Source organism: Silene latifolia, chromosome 2, assembly GCF_048544455.1.
Source record: "Silene latifolia isolate original U9 population chromosome 2, ASM4854445v1, whole genome shotgun sequence".
Classification (NCBI taxonomy): Eukaryota; Viridiplantae; Streptophyta; class Magnoliopsida; order Caryophyllales; family Caryophyllaceae; genus Silene; species Silene latifolia.
The window spans coordinates 19,077,703-19,103,212 of record NC_133527.1 but is presented as its reverse complement, the minus strand read 5'-3'; the positions used below and the strand labels follow the sequence as shown (position 1 = coordinate 19,103,212).

The following is a 25,510-nucleotide window of genomic DNA, read 5'->3' as shown; positions in this document are numbered from 1 at the left end:
TAAGACCAATTAAACCATATTGATATTACGTACACTTTACCCGTGAAAGTGACATCAGCTACGAGTCATGTGACCTAGACTAATTCCTGTAATTTATACGAATTAACCAATGCTAGTTTGTGTACGCCACAGGAATGGGCCAAGTCGGAATTTTTTTGCTTCTCAATTCGTTATGCGGTCAATGTTTTCCAATTATTTAACTAATTGGTATTTTTATACACTGATCAAGGTGGTAGCGTACATTTGACAACATAACAAAACCTTAAGGTTGATTTTGAAGGATGATGCGATAGTTTTATTTCCAATGTATTAAGGACGTTCGAACGCGATTTTGGCTCATTAAACAACGTTATATCGTGTTATTGGATGATTAACGATGTTATAATGAGATGGGAAACTGATGAAATATGGTATTTAGTATCGAGGATTATTAATAAGTCGTCTTGTAAGGTTGTGTAGAGCATTCTAGTCAAAAGTAGTTTGAGAATGTAACGTTTAGTATCGAAAGAGTTTTTTGCATGATCCTTTTAGTTCGTAGTTAGAGATTTTAAGGTGAGTGTAAACCATAAAAATTGAACCTGCAATAATAAATAAAGAGGTACAAAAATAATACGCAAAATAAGAGTTTTATTATTGAAAGATTGAAGGTTAAAACTTCCGTAACTCTCTTGTTTCCATCTCTAAAGGATTTAAGGTTTTGATAGTGTTGTGAGAGTCTTATCGACTTAATCTCGTAGAAAGATGATGAGGTAATTTTACTTATTCCATCCTACCTACAATTTGGTAGTTGGAAGACGAAGTCATTTAACTTAATCCATCTGCTCTCCCTAACCCTAAAACCAATAGTTATATTTACAGTTGTAGCTGGCTTAGAGCGCAATATAAATATTTTTAAAATATCTAAGATATTATCACAATGATTATTGATAATTATTACTAAATATCCTAGATGTCATATAATAAATAAATAAAAAAATATATAAAATTTTGGTGTCTACAAATGTCCCCTCGAGACTGGTTGTAGAGACTTGATGTCGGTTGCAACTTTGTTTCGAAACTTGCTACTATACTTGACCCTTGCAGAATGGAGATGAAGAGCGAAAATTGTGCCACCGATCGTGCAAATTCTTGAAATGTCCTTGGTTTAATTTCTTGAAGAATATAAACCAAGTCCAAGTTCATGCCTTGGATGCACATCTCCACTGCTGAAACTTGTGAGAGGCGATCCTTGCCTTCTATAAGCTTAGTGCACGCCAACGGTCTCTCCTTCTTTTTGCTTGGTGCCATGCTAACCACGCGACGGGTGGTGTAAAAGCGATTGAGAAATTTTGCTTCCATTCACTACAAGAAAACAAGACAAAGGCGACAGACATGCTACAGTCGCCAATTTGGCGACAGAAAAAAAAACTCGGGCGACCACTACCCGTCGCTAATTTGGCGACTATACCTTTTTATCCAAAAATCCGTATGAAATCTAAGGGCGACAGAATATTATCCAATTTGGCGACCGAAAACAGTCGCCAAATTTGGCGACCATTTTCCGTCGCCAAATTGGCGACCAAAAACGGTCGCTAATCCTCTGTATATTTTTTTTTTGCCAGTTTCTTCACCCCGTCCCCTTCATTCATTCTACCATCAACTTAAAAAAAAAATCGTCAAGAAACCCGACGACCCGACGCCACCACCAGCTACAACGACCACCGGACGCCACCACTCGCCGCCGCCATCCGCACACTACATCACCACATCACTACCGACCCTTTGTTTTTAATAAAGGTTTGTTTTCGAGTCAAATCGATTTAATTACTTCAATCCTTCATATTTTGTTTAAGTTGTGATGCTTATTTAGTATCTAGTTGTAATTTATACATTAGTGATGCTTATTAATGTATGTAGTTGTAATTTAATTAGCATTTTTGTTAATTAATTTGAATTAGGGTTAGAAATTGGGGTTTTTGTTAAATTAGTAATGTGATTTGATTAGGGGATGTAATTGAAGGTTATCTTGATAATATTAGTATTATTGAAGGTAGTAACTTAGTTTTAGTAATATTGAAGTAGTATTGTTGAAGGTAGTATAGTTTTATGACGGTAGTATAATGTTAGGATTGTATAAATTTGCCTTATAATTAACCAAATTAAGTTAGAATGAGCATGATGTATAAATTTGTTAAATTAGTAATGTCATTTGATTAGGGGATTGTATAAATTTGCCTTATAATTTTGTTAAATTAGTAATGTCATTTGATTAGGGGATTGTATAAATTTGCCTTATAATTTTGACAACTTGTTTAATATATAATGACCTAGTACCCGTTCAAGAATTACTCATTAGGAGCAATTCTTGAATAATCCTCATTTTGGGACTGTCTTTGTACGTTTCAAGTCACTTAGGTAGTAAACACATAGTTGTGATTTTATTAATGAGAAAAGAATTTGGTTGCAATTTTCTCCAATGTTCTCTGAATACATATGTGGAATATGTATCTTTTCCACATTGTGTATTTGGAGAATTAAGGGGAATTGCTTTGCCGAATTTTTTCTCATTAATAATTCACAAATGTGTGTTTGCTAGTGACTTGAAACGTACATTGATGGGTTTAGGTTGGAGTGATAAGGACCCAATTGAAATCTTGAAATTAGCATAAAATGGAGGATGAGATAACCATTGGTTTTTTGTTGAAATTAAATATTATTATTTAAAATGGTTAGTTTGCTATATATTGCTTATAGATTAAAATGAAGAGATCTGAACGTAGCTGGATGTACGAAGAAAGAGTAGATAAGAAGAAACGTCCAATCGCTAGATTTGTAAAGGGAGTTCGTGGATTTATTGAATTTGCTAGATGTCAAGATTCATATGATTTGGAACAACATAAACTTAGGTGTCTTTGTACTAAATGTAAAAACTTAAAATATTTATTTGACATTGAAGTAGAAGAGCATCTTGTTACAAATGGTTTTTTTCCAAACTACTACAATTGGATCTCCCATGGAGAAAAATATTATCCCGAAGAGCCTCAAATCGAACAAAATGAGAACCCATATCGAGAAATGGTACTTGATGCCTTTCAGTCTAATGATTTCATTAATGACGACCGTGTACCAATGATTGATGAAGAACAACCAAACCCAAGAGCAAAAGCCTTTTTTGACATGCTAAGTGCTTCCGAAAAAACCTTATATGAGGGGAGTAGAATGACATTGTTACAAGTTGCATCCAGGATAGTTTCTTTAAAATGTGAGTATAATATGCCATTTAAAGCCGTTGATAGTATTGCTACGTTGGTTGAGGATGTTATACCCGATAATAATGTTATGACTCGAAATTTCTATAATACCAAGAAAGTGGTCAAAGGTCTTCAACTTCCACATGAAAAGATTGATGCATGTCCTAAAGGATGTATGCTTTTTTGGAAAGATGATGCTTTGCTTGACAAATGTAAGAAATGTCAAAGGGATAGATATGAGACAAGTGAAAGAAATATTGTTTTGAAGGGGAAGAAGGGTAATAAAAGGAGTGGAAAGAGAAAGAAACCAATATCAGAAAACACATTAATTTATTTTCCATTAACTCCTAGACTTCAAAGAATGTATGCCACGAAAAATCTTGCCAACCAAATGAGATGGCACAAAGAAAATCCTCGTACACCAGGAAAGATGTGTCATCCGAGTGACGGGGAGGAGTGGAAGCGTTTTGATAGGTTATATCCCGATTTTGCCGAGGAACCTCGCAATGTGAGACTTGGCTTGTGTACGGATGGGTTTGACCCTTTTGGCCAGTTTGGTAGAAACTACTCGTGTTGACCCGTAATGACCACGCCGTACAACTTACCTCCTTGGCTTTGTCTGAAAAGACAATTTATTTTCCTCTCTTTACTTATTCCCGGTCCTGATAACCCAAAAAACCATCTGGATGTTTATTTACAACAGTTGGTGTAACGCCCCGTAAATTTCGGACCGTTAATATATTTCGGAAATAATTTATTAATCAAATAAAATTTGATATTTAAGGTAATTAAAGTAAAAATAATTCAAAGAAATATAATTTTATTATATTTTGAAAAAAAGTATTTATTTTGATAGTTTTGAAATGTTTAAAAATAGTTTAAACCGTGTAAAATCTTTTATTTCGAAATAAGGGTGTATCGGGGGGAGAATGACAATTCGTTTGAACGTTGGGTAAACGAAATTGGAAATGGGTCGTATGAATGCTCAATTTTATTGTAATCTCGTGTTTAAAAACTTTGGACTTGACGGAATTTGCGTTTGACTTACGGATTTAATTATTATCAAGGCAAATCAAACCCGACTCGTAAATCCCGACTAAAAATCCCGACTCCCTCCTTTCCCTTTCTCCCTTTCCCGCGTGACAGCCCCCCCCCCCCCCCTTCCCCTTTATTCTTTTTTTTCTTCTGATTTTGTTGTTGTTCATCCTCTAAAAACACCCAAAACACCATTTCTCATAATTCAAGCTCAAAATCGTCATAAATCCTTCGTTTCTTGTCCGTTTTTCGCGAAATTTACCTTTCCGGAATCCCCTCGCCACGATCTACGACTTAGTATGTTCTAATTTCAATTTTCATTAAGTTATTTTAAGACCAATTTTCGGAAATTCGGTATTTTTGATTAATTATTGTGTTTTAATTGTTTATTTAGGTGAAGGATTGGAAGACGAGTTCGGGGACTCGTATATTGTAGAGGATAGCGGTTAGTTGTGGTTAGGGTTTCGGTTTTGAGGACTAATTGCTCATTTTCTAGCTTAAGGTAACATATTTCGAGTTACTCGACGAAAGATCGTCACATGTTTTTGATTTTTGTATGTTTGGTGAATTTTTGTTTGGGTAGTAATTTTCACATGTTAAACTTAGTTGCATACAAGCTTAATTTGTGCCTTTTGGTAGTTTAAATTATCAAAATTGAATTGGGGACGATTAATTAATTTTCAGTCGGTCTTATAATGTATAAAAATGAAAAAAAAAAGAAGAAATGGTGCGGCAATGCGAGCAGCGACCGGCAGTGCCCACGGCAGCCCGGCCGGTCTTGGGGTTGGCCCGGTCGGTCCGTTGCTTGTTTCGCGGTTTTCCATGCTTTGTCCGTCATTTTAGGTTCATCACGGATATAAATAGAGTGAGTATACATGGTTAAATTTGTTAAGAGAATCACAAAAGTAGCTAAAAGTTATGCTTATGGTAGAAAAATTATGTTATATTGACAATTATCACATGTTAGGATAATTTACAAAATGAAATGGTAATTTATAGGCTCAAAATGAATTTTATAGCTATAATTGAAATGTTTTGTTGATTGTGCTTAAAAATCGAGCCTTAGTCCCTTTGATGATGCGATGTCGATTAATTAATTAGTGATCGTCGTCCCGCAATTTGACCCGTACTGTCGCAGGGGGTTGCGGGTAAAAATTCGGTTGAATGAATTAGATAATCGACCTTTTTCTTGTTTTAGGCCATTTATTATATCTCTATTTCACATGTGTAATTAGTTGAATTTAAATAGTTTCTTATTTAGTTAGTTGAATTTAAATAGCTTCTTATTTTGTAGTAATGGCCCTAGTTTTCCCTAAAGCCTTTTATATTGTTATAATTGCTAGGATTGGAAATTAGTATTGAATTCTTATTGAGGAACTGTTGGGATTGTATCTTTGTAAATAGACATTTATATAGCTTTCACATGATAGAATGTTAGAATTTATGTTGGTAAGTAGGACTTTTTGCCCTCTTAAGGTTAAGTGGGTGTCTTACTTGACTTATGTGGTGAATTTTGGGTGGTGTGGGCTAAAATATTCAAGTTGGGACTAGCTGTGACTAGGTCCTAGGTGAGTATTTCGGCCTTCATCATAGATAGGTCTTTATAGTCTCTGACGAGTATATGTTCACCGCTTGATAGCCTTTGTGTTCCCGACTAGTGGATGTTTATCCAAGTTGGGGGCATGACCTCGGTACTAATTTTGATAGTATGGGGTCGACTTAAGTACTAGCCGACCCTTCGGTGGTGTCCTTAGGGTACTCACTTCACTTTGTTTTAAAAAAGTTGTGAGTCTTGGGTGCGGTGGTGTGTATCCGCATGTCTAGGTCTGCGCAGATTTTAGGCTAGGGTTGTGTTGTCTCTTGGCCATGTTTTCTTAATAGTAACCGCTGAGCCAAGATACCGGTTCGATTACCTTCCCTACCTCGTGGTATAGACTTGAGTTACAAAGTGACTATTGACGGGACTAAGAACTTATGCCTGTCTTTGTTATATTGCCCTTTCTTGTATGGTGATTTTATGAACTGTAATAGGTGAGATGTAAGCCGGTTACAGTTGATAAAGTTTGGATTACTATTTGTTATCTGATTCACATGATAGTTTAGTTTGGTCAGTTTAGGGGTCATTTGTTAGAATACATGATAAGTAAATGGTTTATCAAATTGTTTACATGTTACATTACATGTTACATTAATTTTGACGATTCGTGGCTGGGAGGACTCGAAGTTACTCCCCACTGAATTGTGGCTTTCGTGTTTGTATAAAATGCGATTGACAGGTTGTTGATGCTTTGTTGGGGGTCACAGACGGCTAGTGAGCAAGGAACCTTGGACCTAGTTTTGGCTATTCTATTAGTAAACCTTTTATACTTTTGGTTTGTATATAATTCGAAGGGACATATGTCTCCCTTTTTATTTTTGGTTTGTATCTATATATTTCCGCGTCTTTAGTTATATATGTAAGTTAGTTTATCAGCTGTTGCAGGGTTATGACACTCTTCCTGAGTTGGAATTGGTTGTGAATGGTTTAGTTAGAAAATTTTTTGAAATTGCAGGTTTTTGGACTAGTTGAACCATTTACAAACATATCCTACCAGTTTTTCTGTAGAATTTACGTATATAATTAAGGCTAGGTTTAAGGGTGTCATAGTTGGTATCAGAGCCTATTGCTCTCGACGCACGTTTGTGCACCCCACTTAGAAATCACTTGACCTCTAAATAATAAACTTGAGTGAAGGGTAGGATGGGTAGAATTAGGATTTTATGTGGTAGTCTGTTTGTGGTTGCTAATTGTTAGGTTTGTTGATTGTTAGTTATTAGTTTTGGTGCCACTACAGGTTGGTTATGCCAAATGTAGAATGCTTCCACTTTCTTGATATTTCTTTTCGTATTCTGTGTATCTTACCTTAATCTTCCATTTTCGTTGGTCATTCGTCTTTCAAATTCCTCTTATCTCGCCTAGGTAACTACCTTTCAATTCTTTCTTCCGTTTCATCTTAGGTTCATTTTCTTCTTATAATAAAGTCCATGTGGACACGTTCCTTTTATACCGCAGGATAGTTCCCTTGTCCAAGAGAACCCAGTTTTGAGAGAATGTAACTTTGGAGGGCGTGAACGAGTTGAGAAATTGATTGGTTAAGGTTTGAGTGGTATAGGAGAATATAACTTGGGATCCTTTGGTTAATCTTGTTAGTTGTGCTTAATGTGAGAGTTTAGTGAGTTGAGAAAATACCTTGAGATTTATGTCTATAGAGAGCTTGTTTGTTATAGATGATTCAGTATGGGTACTAACTTAGAACATAGGATGGAATGAACCTAAGCTACTTCATTTGAGAGTCTCGATATTTCTTGTGGAGAATTAAAGGTATGATAGTTAGCCCTAATCCTTGTGGGCCTTGAAAGGAATACAATAGGACATTGATGTTGATTAATGGATTGGTATTGTACTTTGGAATTAGTTAGTTTGTTAAACCTTTTAAGTTGACCAAATCTAGTATAGAGTAGCCCTTGTTGACCTTATAAAACATATCTGAATTTGGGAATTTTGGTGGAATGTTGTTCGATATAGTTCGTGAGTTCAAGGATGTGATTCGAATTTATGGTATCGGAAACTAGAAGTATTAAGTGGTGAGATGATGGAGTAAACAAGCCAGGGTACTTGGAGATGACATAGTAAGTGAAGTTCAATGACGAGAATTGTAAAGGAGATACTTTGGGACATGGATGGTAACAAATGAATTTGTGTGGTGAATTGATTTTGGCTCTTAGAATCAATTGAGTTGAGGAATACTTACCATTGTGGAATCCTTGTTAGTCCTACGATGTAGTAGACATTTAGGGCTTTGTTGAGCACCTTAGTGAAGTAACCTTATCATATCGATCATAAGCTTTGATGAGTGTTTAGTAAGCGGTAACCCTTTCATTGTGCCGCTTCTATTCTCCTTTCCTTCTCTTTAACGATCGTTGAACCTTGTCTTTATGCTAATTTTTACGTATCTTCTTCTTTCCCGAGATATCTTCTTAACTCGAATACCTCTTATTTTTGTCAACCGTTATCTTTACGGTCTGACTCCTTAGTTTCCTAACTTGGCAGATGCATGCACCCTTCAGAAATGTTTTACTTTTTCTCTATTCCGTTATCACTCCTTACCTCCTTAGTATAGTTGGTACCCTGTTGACCATGTTTACAGAGTTTGTAAGATGTGATTTGAGGATATAGGTTTGACTAAATAGCCGAGTTTGGGTTGGGCTTCTATAATCATTTTGGATATGAGGGTTTGATAGTGTATATGTTATCATGTGGGATTATTTGTTGGTGTTAGAGGGTGATATTGATTACTACTTGAAGTATGTTATGAGAGTTTGAGTAAGCTACATTGTTGGGAAGTCTTAGCACTTGTTTTGGTAACTAGAAAGGGTAATGGTATGGATGACACTAATTGTTAGGCTAAGGAACCTAATTTCAATTTATGGTCTTAGAAACTCTGAGGTGATAAAGGGTTGTTACAATTATGACTTTGTACCTTGAGAATTTGATGGTAAGTAAGTTTAGGATATCAAATTTGAAAGAATACTCCTTGGGGATGTTGATGACCAGAATGGTTTGGTGATGTGATTTGGCATTCTAGTTGACTCTTGAGAGTTCTTGAGTTTAGAGAGACTTAGTGTTGAGAAGAATTTGTTAATCCTATAGTTTTATAGACCTTGAGGTCGCATTGAGTGCTTGAGATGATGAGACAATGTTGGAGCTGGGTGTAGTTCTGCTTTTGAGAATCCTTAATAAGTAAAAGGATAGAGAAACTAGAGATCCTATTGATTTTTCATAATTTGAGGTTGGTATGTTACTACCTTGTTTTGAAATGAGAACCTTGTGGAATTTTTGAGGAACCTTCTCTTGGAGTTTAGAGCATGGTATTGGGACTCTTGATTGAAGGTTTACTTTTTGAGGAACCCATAGTTGACACTAGTGGGATACAAATACAGCTTTGTTGGAAGTCTTGACCTTAGGCTTGTGAAAGTCGTTTCGGGATGTTTGAGAATTTGGAGCGTTGAGATCACACTTATAGTGAAATATCTTGTTCCAGGGAATATGTTAGGAAGAAGTAACATAAGCGATTAAGGAGACTCTTGGGAGTGATGTTGTTATTGGAGATATGAGTGTCTGGCGTTTCCTTGGTGTCTAATGTAACACCCCCATACTCCAAGTGCCTTACCAGGACCACTCAGGTATAAGGATACTACCATCTCGGTTGCCCGAGGTACTGAATATCATAAGACAATAAAGAAACGTACTTTTAAAGTAATTATAGATTAAGTGATTACATGTTCAAACCAAAACTAATAAAAGGAATTACAAGGTTCTCATACGGTCTACAGCTAAAACTATCAAAGCTACTAGACTTCGTCTGACACAGCGGAAGACTTCTAACTGCCACGTGATGACTCATCCCAGCTATCCCATACGCGTCATATCACACCTGCTCACCACCCCGAATGGATCACCACAGTTTTTAAAACATTTAAACGGGGTCAGTACTAATCACACAATTCAATACATATATCAACAATAAGATAAACAGACAGCTGAACTGTCACACACACACACACACACACCACCAACTCCCATCGTCTCAATACTGACTGTCCACTGGACCAGCCCTGCCAGTGGGGGACCGCAGCCGTTCCCACCTAAGCCCCGCTCATCGTACGAGCGATAACCCTGTCCCATTAATGTGCACATCCCCTTTCGTGGCGGGTTCCACGAAGGGCGAAACTAGGGCGTGAGATCACTCCCGCAAGTGACCCCACTCAGCCGAGAACGCATCTCGAGAACCATCACAAACACAACCACAATCACAATCACAATTACAATTACAATCATCATATCAATCAACTAACTACAGCACATCACCAATATCCCATTATGGGACTAATACTGAGTAGGAAATCCTACCTGGATAGCACAACACGCAGACGGTATCTACAGCTGTCTCAAAACGCCTCTTCTATGAACTCTCCTCCTACCATACAACACATAGATACTACTATTCAATTACTATTCATAAAAACCCCCAATTCCTAAATTGGGGTTTCACTAATCTTAACAAAACATTATATAAATTACATTAAAAGCTTACCCTCGACGCAAGGAATCCAACGACACAAACTACGATGCAAACCGACCGTCTGAACTCCGGGAATTGTCAAGAACGCGATTAGGAAGAAGACAAGTTGCTTTCTCTCTTAAACAGGTTTTAGGTTTTGTAAAAAGTGATTTAGAACAAAGACGAATTGGTTTAAATACCTTAATCGCGTAATTAACAAAACCCGAGAAAACTCCCCCGTAAAACCGGACACTCGATCGAGTACCCAAGGTACTCGATCGAGTACCCCCCTACTCGATCGAGTACCCCAGCTACTCGATCGAGTACCCAACAGGTCAGAAACTATTTTATTTCGCAACTTGCCCTTACTCGACAGAGTAAGGGCTACTCGATAGAGTACCCCAAGACTTATAAATACGGAGTATTACAGTCTTCCCTCCTTAAAAGGAACTTCGTCCCCGAAGTTCAACCCATACATAAAAACAACCATACTGACTCGACCAAGACACAACAACTTAGCTAAGGACTCGAGAACTCGACCGAACATAGAACATGAACTCTTAACCCCCATTCTACCAGCTATGTTTACTTCCACAACATGACTCACTATATCGTATCTACCACATATATATCTTTCACGACACCAACTCCATACATAACCAACTACCATCCTCTAATGCTGCTAGCTCCATAATATCATCAACTATCAAATCCAATACCAAGACACTCATAGACATCAAACGGAATGTTACATTCCACCACCCTTAAAAGGAACTTCGTCCTCGAAGTTTACTCACACTCATAACATCATCCTCCAACTGTTAACATTATATAAAATATTCCCCCACTCTGAAGCATCACACTACTACGAGCACGGCCATGGCCCTTTTATAAGTATTGTCCACAAAACAAATCCCTCCTTTACGCTACGCTAACACTCTACTTCCAATTATATTACCGCATGCACCACCATGAAACTCTCTTTTATTGCATCCTACTCCTCTTAAGACAAATGTTACGTCCTCGTAACTCGCTAATACTAAACCCTTAGCTATATTATCTCATTATCCTCATCACCACCCCATGTCAAAGATAACCGCCTATAACCTCATTTCCATAATCACTCCTATTTCTCAAGGCTCTCTTACTTCAACAGTTCTCATACTTCAAATCAATCCGCACACCCCTAACCTATACCATAAGGCTCGTAGCAAAATCACCATACTAACTCTCCATTATCACCGCAAACCAAAGATACCTCGCTATGTAAAGCACTTATCTTCCGTAAAGCATAACTCACGATCCGCACTCGTTACGTACACGCACACTAGATCCTCAAGTTCTTTCTTTCATTACCGCAAAATTCATACACAACTTAACATGACACTAATTTCCCCAACACCCCACACTCACCGTCTCAACAAAAGATTATGAACTACCCGTCGCTTTCACTCATTACAACACATGATCCACGAATCATTTCCCATTACCATGTCTACCGATGTCTCATCTGAAAACAAGATCAACATTACCGTAACAACCTCTCACAACCGCGTCCCATCAACAGATTATCACTATCCCATGACAACAACGAAACATATACAACTCTATTTCACATCATACTCTACCTCATTCCCAACTTAACCTAGTAACGAAAACATAAATAAGCAAGACAACTGTCTATCAAAGACAAACCGAAACTCGTAGAGAGCAACATCAAACAAAACAACAATCCATGTATAATCGGGTATGTACTTTCGAAACTCGAATCATAATCACCCCGCCTACTCCACCACAACCGGTGACGGCATCACAACGCCGCCACCAACAGCCACACCGTAGTGCGAAAATACCCGCATCACAACACTAAATATCGAGCCCGGATCACCACCCGAGGCACCACAACCACATCGATAGACATCACAACTACATACGATTCCATAAATACTGCCTCGGAAATAACCTTTCGGACAAGGAAACTTACTCCAATCCACTTTACTCTATCACAACGCAACATATTATATGAAATAACAGATAAGCATCTCATGAACATCATCTCTACCATTTCACGGAATACACGTGTGTTATTAATACACATAAAATTATAACTAGCCATGTCAAATTAATCAAATTATTACCTTTTTGGATATCATTCAATTAAACTACCGTGTCCAACATATATATATTACAGAACATTCATAAAATAGCTTTATAATTATCACACCATACCACTTCTTGTGAGGTCAGAACCTCACACAAACATTTACACATATCATAGACCCGTAATCACAACCAACTAGTCAATCCTGACCACGTAAGTTACCACTCAACAAAGGTTACCTGCTGTCCGAGCTTAACTCGCATGCCCCTCATCACATTCTTCCATTCGCATCACCAGCACCTTCTGCCATACATAACCATACAGCTAACACTCATTATGAGAAACCACCTCCTAAGACTATGTCTTATACTTCCTGACAACCATACTTTTATCAATTCAGTCTTTACAAAATCAGCCTCTTTAGAATTGCCACTTTCCTAATATACACTTTTCCTTAACCACTAGTCAAAGACCATAACACTACCACTGTCCGGACATCAAACCTCTTCACTCATCTCTAAATATCATGATTTCTTTTCTATCTTTGGTTAACATCCCAAACAACGAACATCGAATCCATGAACAAAATTATCTCAACATTCTTCCCAATATTTTCCTTAATTGAATCATCATCCATTTCTCCTCCAAAATCTCATATCATGCAGATATTCTTCTAACTTCTTACTTTCCTTAATTCCTCGAAACTCATTATCAATCATGTTGTCCTGAAACTCCTATATAACCTTCAGCTAACATCTTCGTGATACTATCACACATTTCGATGATTCCTTACCTTTACATCACATAACTCCGGTGAACATTTTCCTCAGCTTACTTTTATCCTTCTTTTCTCTTTACACTCAATAATACCAATTTAATAGCTCAACTCCTTATTACTTCTATCTAACCCTTTTGTGCACCAGTTACCTTCTCATCGCTCCGAAACTTAAATCCCATTATTTTATATCGATATCATCTCCCTCTTTCTTACCACAAATATTCTCTTATTATGTCATCAATCACCCTTGCCACTAATACATCCATAGAATCAACGTTTACTGTTCAACAATTGCATCTCCCTTCTTACATCTCTAGAAATCAAAATTCCTTTCATACCGCCAATTACCCAAGGAACTCACACAGTAGTTTCATCTTTTAATAAACCTCCCAAACTCACTCACTGTCTATAAATACACCTCGCGACATGTCTCCACAAAGTTCACTATATATTACTCTTCTCAACCCCTTTAAACGAACTTTCACTACCTAAATCCATAACCCACACGACTCCTAACCATTTCCCTCCATAACTCTTTACACATCTCAACCCGCCACTATCCACATTCTTACTTTCAATCTTTTCATTCTCACGTTCATTATACTCACATCATCCCTTGTCTATATTCACTTATTTCTACATTACTCAACACACAATCATATCACTCATCCCGTCTCGCAAAAAGTGCGCCTTGCCTCAATAAACTATACCAATCTTCCTTTTCTTTTGCCACCATCTATCATAATCACTCATAATTCATGTCCTCCCCACCGAACTCATACTCATCATAGTGCCACTCTTTACAACATAAGATTGGGTAACTTACGCTTCAGGACCAACACATACGTAAAACAATGCATAAAGAAGTAATACAACACCTTTGAATTAAACGTAATATGCAACGAATGTCAAAAGACAAACATACGACCCGAAATACGCATATGACCTGTACAGACCCCACTCGATCGAGTACCAGAACCTACTCGATCGAGTTGAGGCTACTCGATCGAGTGCCCAACATGCTCGATCGAGTGCCCCGACTCCAGAACCCAAATAGACCTTCTGATCTCTGACTTACTCGACCGAATAGCCCGGCTACTCGATCGAGTGACCCCATACTCGATCGAGTGCCCGAGGTACTCGATCGAGTGCCCAGAAACACGATTCTGGTCAAAATAACGACAAGTACCCACTCGATCGAATCAAACCCACTCGATCGAGTCATGCAGACTAGTGAATACTACCCGCATGTTATCTCACATACCCTAACGTACTATGCATTCATTATTATTTCAACATTATGATTACAACTACGCATTCAAATCTGCGCGACTCCTCATACAATCAACAAAATAATCTACTTCGTGTTATTAAGTGCCACGTTATAAACAGCCACCATGCTTTTCATCCAATTCGTTATACAAAACACATATCATTGAACCTCTATTCTTCATGTTACTACTTACCAAAAGTCAAACATTACCTCCTATCATGCTCATATAACATTCAACTTTCAATCATGTATTACTCGCATGTTTTAAATTTTCATAACTTTTCATAACACAAACCACACCCATACACTACAAATCCTGTTTCCATGTTGCTAATACAACAACATTACAAATCCACTTCATCACACATCATCATATACGAACTACATTCTTTTTCTACCATATCATTCATCATTCTCATATACTTTTTCAACGATTCCAACCAACATGTCAACCAACTATCATGCAACATACTTTCAACAAACCATATACAACACAATTAACATACACGTCACACATATACCCACGGACTCCACGTTCCCATACCATGTGACTGGCTTAAGTATCATGGGGCCAAGATTTTGAAGTGAGGGCGCCTACTCACCCAAAACCTAGCATCAGCCGGGGCTCCCATTACACATACACCAGGTTCATTTTATTAGACTCCCTATGTTCATTATGTTCATTTGTTACAGGTTCCAAGATCGTCGCTCTGATACCATTTGTAACACCCCCATACTCCAAGTGCCTTACCAGGACCACTCAGGTATAAGGATACTACCATCTCGGTTGCCCGAGGTACTGAATATCATAAGACAATAAAGAAACGTACTTTTAAAGTAATTATAGATTAAGTGATTACATGTTCAAACCAAAACTAATAAAAGGAATTACAAGGTTCTCATACGGTCTACAGCTAAAACTATCAAAGCTACTAGACTTCGTCTGACACAGCGGAAGACTTCTAACTGCCACGTGATGACTCATCCCAGCTATCCCATACGCGTCATATCACACCTGCTCAATAACTGCTCACCACCCCCGAATGGATCACCACAGTTTTTAAAACATTTAAACGGGGTCAGTACTAATCACACAATTCAATACATATATCAACAATAAGATAAACAGACAGCTGAACTGTCACACACACACACACACACACACACCACCAACTCCCATCGTCTCAATACTGACTGTCCACCCTGGACCCACCACGCGATGGGGGACCGCAGCCGTTCCCACCTAAGCCCCGCTCATCGTACGAGCGATAACCCTGTCCCATTAATGTGCACATCCCCTTTCGTGGCGGGTTCCACGAAGGGCGAAACTAGGGCGTGAGATCACTCCCGCAAGTGACCCCACTCAGCCGAGAACGCATCTCGAGAACCATCACAAACACAACCACAATCACAATCACAATTACAATTACAATCATCATATCAATCAACTAACTACAGCACATCACCAAGCACATCACCAATATCCCATTATGGGACTAATACTGAGTAGGAAATCCTACCTGGATAGCACAACACGCAGACGGTATCTACAGCTGTCTCAAAACGCCTCTTCTATGAACTCTCCTCCTACCATACAACACATAGATACTACTATTCAATTACTATTCATAAAAACCCCCAATTCCTAAATTGGGGTTTCACTAATCTTAACAAAACATTATATAAATTACATTAAAAGCTTACCCTCGACGCAAGGAATCCAACGACACAAACTACGATGCAAACCGACCGTCTGAACTCCGGGAATTGTCAAGAACGCGATTAGGAAGAAGACAAGTTGCTTTCTCTCTTAAACAGGTTTTAGGTTTTGTAAAAAGTGATTTAGAACAAAGACGAATTGGTTTAAATACCTTAATCGCGTAATTAACAAAACCCGAGAAAACTCCCCCGTAAAACCGGACACTCGATCGAGTACCCAAGGTACTCGATCGAGTACCCCCTACTCGATCGAGTACCCCTACTCGATCGAGTACCCAACAGTCGAAACTATTTTATTTCGCAACTTGCCCTTACTCGACAGAGTAAGGGCTACTCGATAGAGTACCCCAAGACTTATAAATACGGAGTATTACAGTCTTCCCTCCTTAAAAGGAACTTCGTCCCCGAAGTTCAACCCATACATAAAAACAACCATACTGACTCGACCAAGACACAACAACTTAGCTAAGGACTCGAGAACTCGACCGAACATAGAACATGAACTCTTAACCCCCATTCTACCAGCTATGTTTACTTCCACAACATGACTCACTATATCGTATCTACCACATATATATCTTTCACGACACCAACTCCATACATAACCAACTACCATCCTCTAATGCTGCTAGCTCCATAATATCATCAACTATCAAATCCAATACCAAGACACTCATAGACATCAAACGGAATGTTACATCTAATCTCCCTTCTTCCTTGACCATGAGCGTTACCGCTCATATCTCTCTTCCTTACATCATCATACTCCTCTCGTAAGTTTGATGTTGGTAACCTATGAAACTCTATCTTTGACATCCTTGTAATTATGACTTCAATTCTTACCCCATAAAATTCATCATAGCTCTTTTTGATCAGTTAAGCTTGAATCCTTTTAGCAGACCTGCTCCTATGATGTCTAAGTTACTTTTCACTTCGGGGAATTTCTAAATATTTCAAGCTACTAGTTGGATTCATTCTTGAAAGTTTATGTCACTTCTGCAAACCTAACCTATTTTTAAGGATTTGAAAATGAAATTTTGATTTATTTCCGTAAGGTATTCCTTTTTCTTACTTTTGTTCCGAGTTACTAAGCCTTAGTTAATCATAGTTTAGTAAGATATCGTTCTTACTATAGAATTTTAAACTGAAATTTTGAAAATACTTTTATGATTTTCAATGGTTTTAACATTAGTGAATGTTGAATCTCGTTGTTGGTGACGTCCCAATAATGGGTTTTCTCATTTATTAGTGAAGAAGTATTTTTATATCTTGACATGAATATGGATATTCTTGTTTGATCAACAAGAGTATCACCGTTTCATTGATAAGATACCTATATTTTCTTATAACTATAATTTCTCCTTCTAAGTTTCGAGGGCGAAACTTTTTAAAAAGGAGAGGTGATTGTAACGCCCCGTAAATTTCGGACCGTTAATATATTTCGGAAATAATTTATTAATCAAATAAAATTTGATATTTAAGGTAATTAAAGTAAAAATAATTCAAAGAAATATAATTTTATTATATTTTGAAGAAAAGTATTTATTTTGATAGTTTTGAAATGTTTAAAAATAGTTTAAACCGCGTAAAATCTTTTATTTCGAAATAAGGGTGTATCGGGGGGAGAATGACAATTCGTTTGAACGTTGGGTAAACGAAATTGGAAATGGGTCGTATGAATGCTCAATTTTATTGTAATCTCGTGTTTAAAAACTTTGGACTTGACGGAATTTGCGTTTGACTTACGGATTTAATTATTATCAAGGCAAATCAAACCCGACTCGTAAATCCCGACTAAAAATCCCGACTCCCTCCTTTCCCTTTCTCCCTTTCCCGCGTCACAGCCCCCCCTTCCCCTTTATTCTTTTTTTTTTCTGATTTTGTTGTTGTTCATCCTCTAAAAACACCCAAAACACCATTTCTCATAATTCAAGCTCAAAATCGTCATAAATCCTTCGTTTCTTGTCCGTTTTTCGCGAAATTTACCTTTCCGGAATCCCCTCGCCACGATCTACGACTTAGTATGTTCTAATTTCAATTTTCATTAAGTTATTTTAAGACCAATTTTCGGAAATTCGGTATTTTTGATTAATTATTGTGTTTTAATTGTTTATTTAGGTGAAGGATTGGAAGACGAGTTCGGGGACTCGTATATTGTAGAGGATAGCGGTTAGTTGTGGTTAGGGTTTCGGTTTTGAGGACTAATTGCTCATTTTCTAGCTTAAGGTAACATATTTCGAGTTACTCGACGAAAGATCGTCACATGTTTTTGATTTTTGTATGTTTGGTGAATTTTTGTTTGGGTAGTAATTTTCACATGTTAAACTTAGTTGCATGAAAGCTTAATTTGTGCCTTTTGGTAGTTTAAATTATCAAAATTGAATTGGGGACGATTAATTAATTTTCAGTCGGTCTTATAATGTATAAAAATGAAAAAAAAAAAGAAGAAATGGTGCGGCAGCGGGCCCGGCAGTAGCCGGCAGGCCCACGGCAGCCCGGCCGGTCTTGGGGTTGGCCCGGGTCGGTCCGTTGCTTGTTTCGCGGTTTTCCATGCTTTGTCCGTCATTTTAGGTTCATCACGGATATAAATAGAGTGAGTATACATGGTTAAATTTGTTAAGAGAATCACAAAAGTAGCTAAAAGTTATGCTTATGGTAGAAAAATTATGTTATATTGACAATTATCACATGTTAGGATAATTTACAAAATGAAATGGTAATTTATAGGCTCAAAATGAATTTTATAGCTATAATTGAAATGTTTTGTTGATTGTGCCGAAAACTGAGCCTTAGTCCCTTTGACTGATGCGATGTCAGTTAATTGAGTGATTGGTCAGCCGCAATTTGACCCGTACCTGTCGCAGGGCTGGGGTTGCGGGTAAAAATTCGGTTGAATGAATTAGATAATCGGCCTTTTTCTTGTTTTAGGCCATTTATTATATCTCTATTTCACATGTGTAATTAGTTGAATTTAAATAGTTTCTTATTTAGTTAGTTGAATTTAAATAGCTTCTTATTTTGTAGTAATGGCCCTAGTTTTCCCTAAAGCCTTTTATATTGTTATAATTGCTAGGATTGGAAATTAGTATTGAATTCTTATTGAGGAACTGTTGGGATTGTATGCTGTAAATAGACATTTATATAGCTTTCACATGATAGAATGTTAGAATTTATGTTGGTAAGTAGGACTTTTTGCCCTCTTAAGGTTAAGTGGGTGTCTTACTTGACTTATGTGGTGAGTTTTGGGTGGTGTGGGCTAAAATATTCAAGCTGGGACTAGCTGTGACTAGGTCCTAGGTGAGTATTTCGGCCTTCATCATAGATAAGTCTTTATAGTCTCTGACGAGTATATGTTCACTGCTTGATAGCCTTTGTGTTCCTGACTAGTGGATGTTTATCCAAGTTGGGGCATGACCTCAGGTACTAATTTTGATAGTATGGGATCAGCTTAAGTACTAGCCGACCCTTCGGTGGTGTCCTTAGGGTACTCACTTCACTTTGTTTTAAAAAAAGTTGTGAGTCTTGGGTGCGGTGGTGTGTATCCGCATGTCTAGGTCTGCGCAGATTTTAGGCTAGGGTTGTGTTGTCTCTTGGCCATGTTTTCTTAATAGTAACCGCTGAGCCAAGATACCGGTTCGATTACCTTCCCTACCTCGTGGTATAGACTTGAGTTACAAAGTGACTATTGACGGGACTAAGAACTTATGTCTGTCTTTGTTATATTGCCCTTTCTTGTATGGTGATTTTATGAATCGTAATAGGTGAGATGTAAGCCGGTTCTGATTGATAAAGTTTGGATTACTATTTGTTATCTGATTCACATGATAGTTTAGTTTGGTCAGTTTAGGGGTCATTTGTTAGAATACATGATAAGTAAATGGTTTATCAAATTGTTTACATGTTACATTACATGTTACATTAATTTTGACGATTCGTGGCTGGGAGGACTCGAAGTTACTCCCCACTGAATTGTGGCTTTCGTGTTTGTATAAAATGCGATTGACAGGTTGTTGATGCTTTGTTGGGGGTCACAGACGGCTAGTGAGCAAGGAACCTTGGACCTAGTTTTGGCTATTCTATTAGTAAACCTTTTATACTTTTGGTTTGTATATAATTCGAAGGGACATATGTCTCCCTTTTTATTTTTGGTTTGTATCTATATATTTCCGCGTCTTTAGTTATATATGTAAGTTAGTTTATCAGCTGTTGCAGGGTTATGACACTTTTCCTGAGTTGGAATTGGTTGTGAATGGTTTAGTTAGAAAATTTTTTGAAATTGCAGGTTTTTGGACTAGTTGAACCATTTACAAACATATCCTACCAGTTTTTCTGTAGAATTTACGTATATAATTAAGGCTAGGTTTAAGGGTGTCATAGTTGGTGGAGGAACTGAAGTATTTGTGTGAAGTTGGTGTAGAAACATTTGATGTGTCGAAGAAGCAAAATTTCCAACTAAGAGCTTCATTGTTATGGACTATAAATGATTTTCCCGCATATGGTATGCTATCAGGATGGGCAACCGCTGGGCGAAAGGCATGTCCTTATTGCATGGATAGGAGTAAAGCATTTTATCTTCCTAATTCCAAAAAAATTAGTTGGTTTGATTGTCATAGATGCTTCTTACCGGATGGACATATTCATAGAGAGAACAAGAAATCTTTCTTAAAAGGTAAGGAGGTGCGTGACAATGCTCCGGTTCGACTCCAAGGGGATGAGATATGGGAGGTTGTACGTGATTTGCCAACAACTGTCGATGGGACTGAAGAAGAGTTTAAAGAGTTGAAAAAGAAAAAAAAAATGGTTGGTTTAAAAGAAGTATTTTTTGGGAGCTTCCCTACTGGAAAACAATGTTGATCAGACACAATTTGGATGTGATGCACATAGAGAAGAACTTCTTTGAGTTACTTATTCATACGATTATGGATGTAAAAGGAAAGACACGTGATGATATTAATTGAAGAATAGAATTGAAGAAATTTTGTGATCGTCCTAAACTTCATATTCGTAAGGATGGGGCTAAACCAAAAGCCATATTTACTCTTGACAAAGCTCAAAGAAAGGTATTGTGCGATTGGATAGGAAACTTGAAGTTTCCCGATGGATATGCATCCGATTTGAGCCGTTGTGTTGATTTGAAGGAACTGAAGTTGAAAGGGTTGAAAAGTCATGATTGTCATGTTTTCATGGAGCGCTTATTACCCGTGGCTTTTAAAAATTTACTCCCGACTACGATTTGGAATGCGATTCTGAAAATAAGTCAATTTTTTAGAGATTTGTGTTCCTCCACGATATCGATTGAGGACATGAGTCGTTTAGAAGAGCAAATACCAGAAATTTTGTGTAAACTTGAGATGATATTTCCGCCTTCTTTTTCAATTCGATGGAGCATCTACCTATCCATTTGCCATATGAAGCTAAAGTTGGTGGACCCGTCCAATATAGGTGGATGTATCCTTTCGAAAGGTTTCTTAATCATGTGAAGAAAAAAATTGGTAATAAAGCTCGTGTGGAAGGTTCTATATGCAATGCCTACCTAACGGAAGAGATTGCCAATTTTTGCTCTCTTTATTTTGAAAAACATATTGAGACCAAAGCAAAATACTTGAATATTGATGAAGCGGATGAACTAGACACAAGTATACCCAAGTGTTTCCAAATGCGGGATGAAATAGGGTGTTCATCAAATTGGGGGAACAAGATTTCTGGATGACAAGGAGTATAACCGTGCCCACCTTTATGTGCTATCTAATTGTGAGGTTTTGGAGCCATATGAAGCTCAATTTGTGACAGATTTCATTAAAGAACACCCTAATGTGAACAGAGAGGATGTTTGGCATAAGCATGAGGATCAATTTCCAGCCTGGTTTCGGAAGCATGTATGCAAGCTAAATATTCAAGATGATGTGATAAGAAGCTTGGTTTTGGGTCCTTCTCGAAAGGTTGTGACGTGGAATCGATATTCAATTAATGGGTTTAAGTTTCAAACATTTGACTATGGCAAAAGTAAGGCTAAATGCAACTACGGCGTTACTATTTCTTCTCTTGATGGCAATGAATATTATGGCATATTAGAGGATATCTTTGAGTTGTGCTACAATGGCCGGGATCGGAGTTATAAAACCGTCTTATTCAAGATTCAATGGAGGGATAATTCCGTAGCTGGAACGAGAGTCCATGATCGTTACAAACTCGTGGAAGTGAATCATACTCGAACCTACTCTCAATATGACCCATTTATACTTGCACAACAAGCTCATCAAGTTTATTTTGCATCTCGAACCTACTCTCAATATGAACTCCTTCTTCGCCAATTGCAACACTGGGTGGCGCCCGCAACCAAAGGATCCTAGAGATCCTAATTTTGGAGGTGGTAGTGGAGCGGGAGCAAGTTTCCCTGTTATGTAGTTTTTTAGAGAACATGTTATTCCCGGATAATGTTAGATGACCAAAACTCGTAGAACTCGTAGTTGTGTGTATGGAACATGATTTTCTTTATCAAGTTTGGTTGTGTTGGCTTCCCATGTGTTCTCTGCTGGAAGTGTTGGTTTATTTGCAGGTTTTTACGTATTTGGCTAGGTCGAAAACGATTTTTAGGCTAAAAAAAATGTAAATTTGGCGACGGATACTGGGCATTTGGCGACGGGAAACCGTCGCTAAGTCTCTGATCATGAATTAATTTTAGGGACATTGGCGACGGAAAGCGATGCAATTGGCGGCGAAATCGATCGCCAAAATGGCGACCAAAAACAGTCGCCAAAATGGCGACCAAAATCAGTCGCCAATTCTGAATATATGGAGATGACGTGGATTGTAAAAAGGCGACTAATGACAGTCGCTAAAAAGCGACTAATGACGATCGCCAATTTTGGCGACAATTTCGGTCGCCCGCTTTAAAAATTCGATCGCCAAAATTGGCGATGAAGGCCTGTCGCCAAAAGCGACCAAACCTAGCTACGAAGTGCGGGCGACGGGCCTTAGTCGCTTTATTCTTAATGGCGACTGTTCTCAGTCGCCTTATATGGTCGCCAATTACCTTATTTGTTGTAGTGATTTGTTCCCAACTGTCGTTGAATTCATGACCCAAGTCGGCGCAGTAGTCGAACGCCATTCCTTCGAGACTACGAACGAATTTCTTGACCAAAAGGTCATCCTCTATACCCGCGTTGCTACATGTTTCAACGAAGTGAGCGATGTGCTGCTTTAGATTGCCTTTTCCATTAAACTGCTGGAACTTTTGTAGCTTATATCTAAGTGGCATATTGAGTTCATCAATTCGTCTTGTATATGGCTTCATATAAAGGTTATTGTCATTTGATATTCCACCAAATTTAGACTTGACAAGCCATTCGATCATCTGCTGGATTTGTTCGGCGGAAATAGAGTCGATTTATAAGCTGGCAGCATCATCATCGACCGTCGTTTCTCCAATAAGTGCGGCAAGTGGAACATTTTTTTCTTGACTTAAAATTAGATGAATACTTTTTAATTAAGGTTGAAAATCGAATACATTAACTCATGAGGCGACCCTGGCACGTGGTAGAAAAACTGGAGGAAAAGAAATAACTCGGTACGGCCTCCCAAACCGCACAAATTTAAGTGTATAATACTCAGTTTTCGGGAATTCAGGGTAGTGAAACAAAATGTCTGTAAATAAAGTAGCCACTCAAATTTTGAGAAGTAACAAAGGACATTTGAGTAGACCTGGTAAACGGGTCAAACGAGTCGGTTTCAGGTCGGGTTATTTCGAGTTTGTAGAGTACGGGTCATTCGAGTTTGGGTCAGGTCGAGTTCGGGTTAGCTATTATTTAGTTATTTGTGGATAATAATCAATTTGCAACAATAAATATTCGGGTCGGGTTCCTCGGGTCCAGTCATGTTCGGGTCTTGAGTTCGGGTGTTGGATCGGGTCAATTTTGTCAAGACTACATTTGAGTGTGTCTATACGCGATAAACGAGTCTCAGACGAAAATCAGGTATTCCTTAAAAAAATGAATACTTCTTAATTCAGGTTAATATCGAATACGGTAACTCATAGATCTGGCAAATAGGGTTAAGGTGTTGGGTTCAGATCCGACCAATTCAGGTCGGGCCATTTCGGGTTTCTCAAATTTTCGGGTTAGCTCGGGTCTTGCCGGGTCATTTTGGATTCCGGGTCTGTTTCGGGTGAAGCGGGTCGGGTTATTTTGGGTTGGGTCATTTTCGGGTCAATGATTAAGAGAGAAAGGGCATTTGAAGTCTTTTAGGGTCAATTAGAGCTATATTTTGTTGGGTCATTTTCGGGTCAAGTGGTTTCATGTCAGGCATTTCGGGACGGGGCGGGTCGAGCCTGCTACGGGTCCATGAAAGCTCGGGTCAGGTTAATTCGGGCTTCGGGTGTCATTCGGATGCGGCAGTTCGGATCGATTTCGGGTCTCGGGTCAACCTTTTCGGGGCGGGTCAATCCGGTCGGGTTGACTATGCCAGGTCTACTCATAAAGCGAACTCTCACACATTGTATAAAAACTAGGAGGAAAAGAAACATGACCACCCAAGCGGCTCAAATTTAAGTGTCTAATTTATATATCACGGTTTTCCAGATATTAGGGTCCCGGAACAAAAATCTCCATAAATCGTACGGATGGTTTCTCGGGTCACACAAAGCAACCACACAAATTTTGAGAAACATTTGAACACATTTGAGGGTGCCGGTACGTGATAATTGTTCCGGACAAAAATCAGGTAATCCATAAAACTAGACCTCGTAAAAGCACCCGACCCGAAAAGACTGACCCGAGACCTTAACAACGTCACCCGAATGTGACCCGAAAACCCGAATTGACCCGACCCGATCCGAACATGACCCCAGCTTTCTTGACCTGTAACTCACCCGACCCGAAAATGACCCAATCTGAAACCGCTAAACTCGAAAATGACCCGACAAAATATAACTTTAATTGAACCAAAAATACTTGAAATGACTATTTCTCTATTATTCATTGACCCGAAAATGTTCTGACCCACTTGACCCGAAAAAGACCCGACGAACAAACCCGAAAAGACCCAAAGCCCGAAATGACCCGTCCCGACCCGAATCAACCCGAAATCAATGAGAGACTTGAACTGACCCAACCCGAATTGGCCCGACCCGTTGACCCGTTTTACCATGTCTACTTAAAGCTACATGAATTCTTTTTAATAAAGATTGAAAATTGAATACGGTAATTGGTAACTCATGAAAACACCTTGACACGAGGTAGACTAATTGGGAGGAAAACAAACATGGCCCGGTACGAC

At 38.3% G+C, this 25,510-nt stretch overlaps 1 long non-coding RNA gene across 3 annotated transcripts; it reads left to right on the top strand.

The window, feature by feature from the left end:
• Positions 1-4,438: 4,438 nt before the first annotated feature.
• Positions 4,439-20,443, top strand: LOC141628626 (uncharacterized). Of its 3 annotated transcripts, XR_012537163.1 has the most exons (4): positions 4,439-4,562; positions 4,660-4,767; positions 18,356-18,463; positions 20,244-20,443. It is a non-coding gene; the product is annotated as an uncharacterized LOC141628626 (long non-coding RNA). The 3 variants fall into 3 exon arrangements; XR_012537164.1 differs by lacking the exons at positions 18,356-18,463; positions 20,244-20,443 and adding an exon at positions 6,542-6,741; XR_012537165.1 differs by lacking the exons at positions 4,439-4,562; positions 4,660-4,767 and adding an exon at positions 18,119-18,258.
• The last annotated feature ends 5,067 nt before the right edge of the window (positions 20,444-25,510 follow it).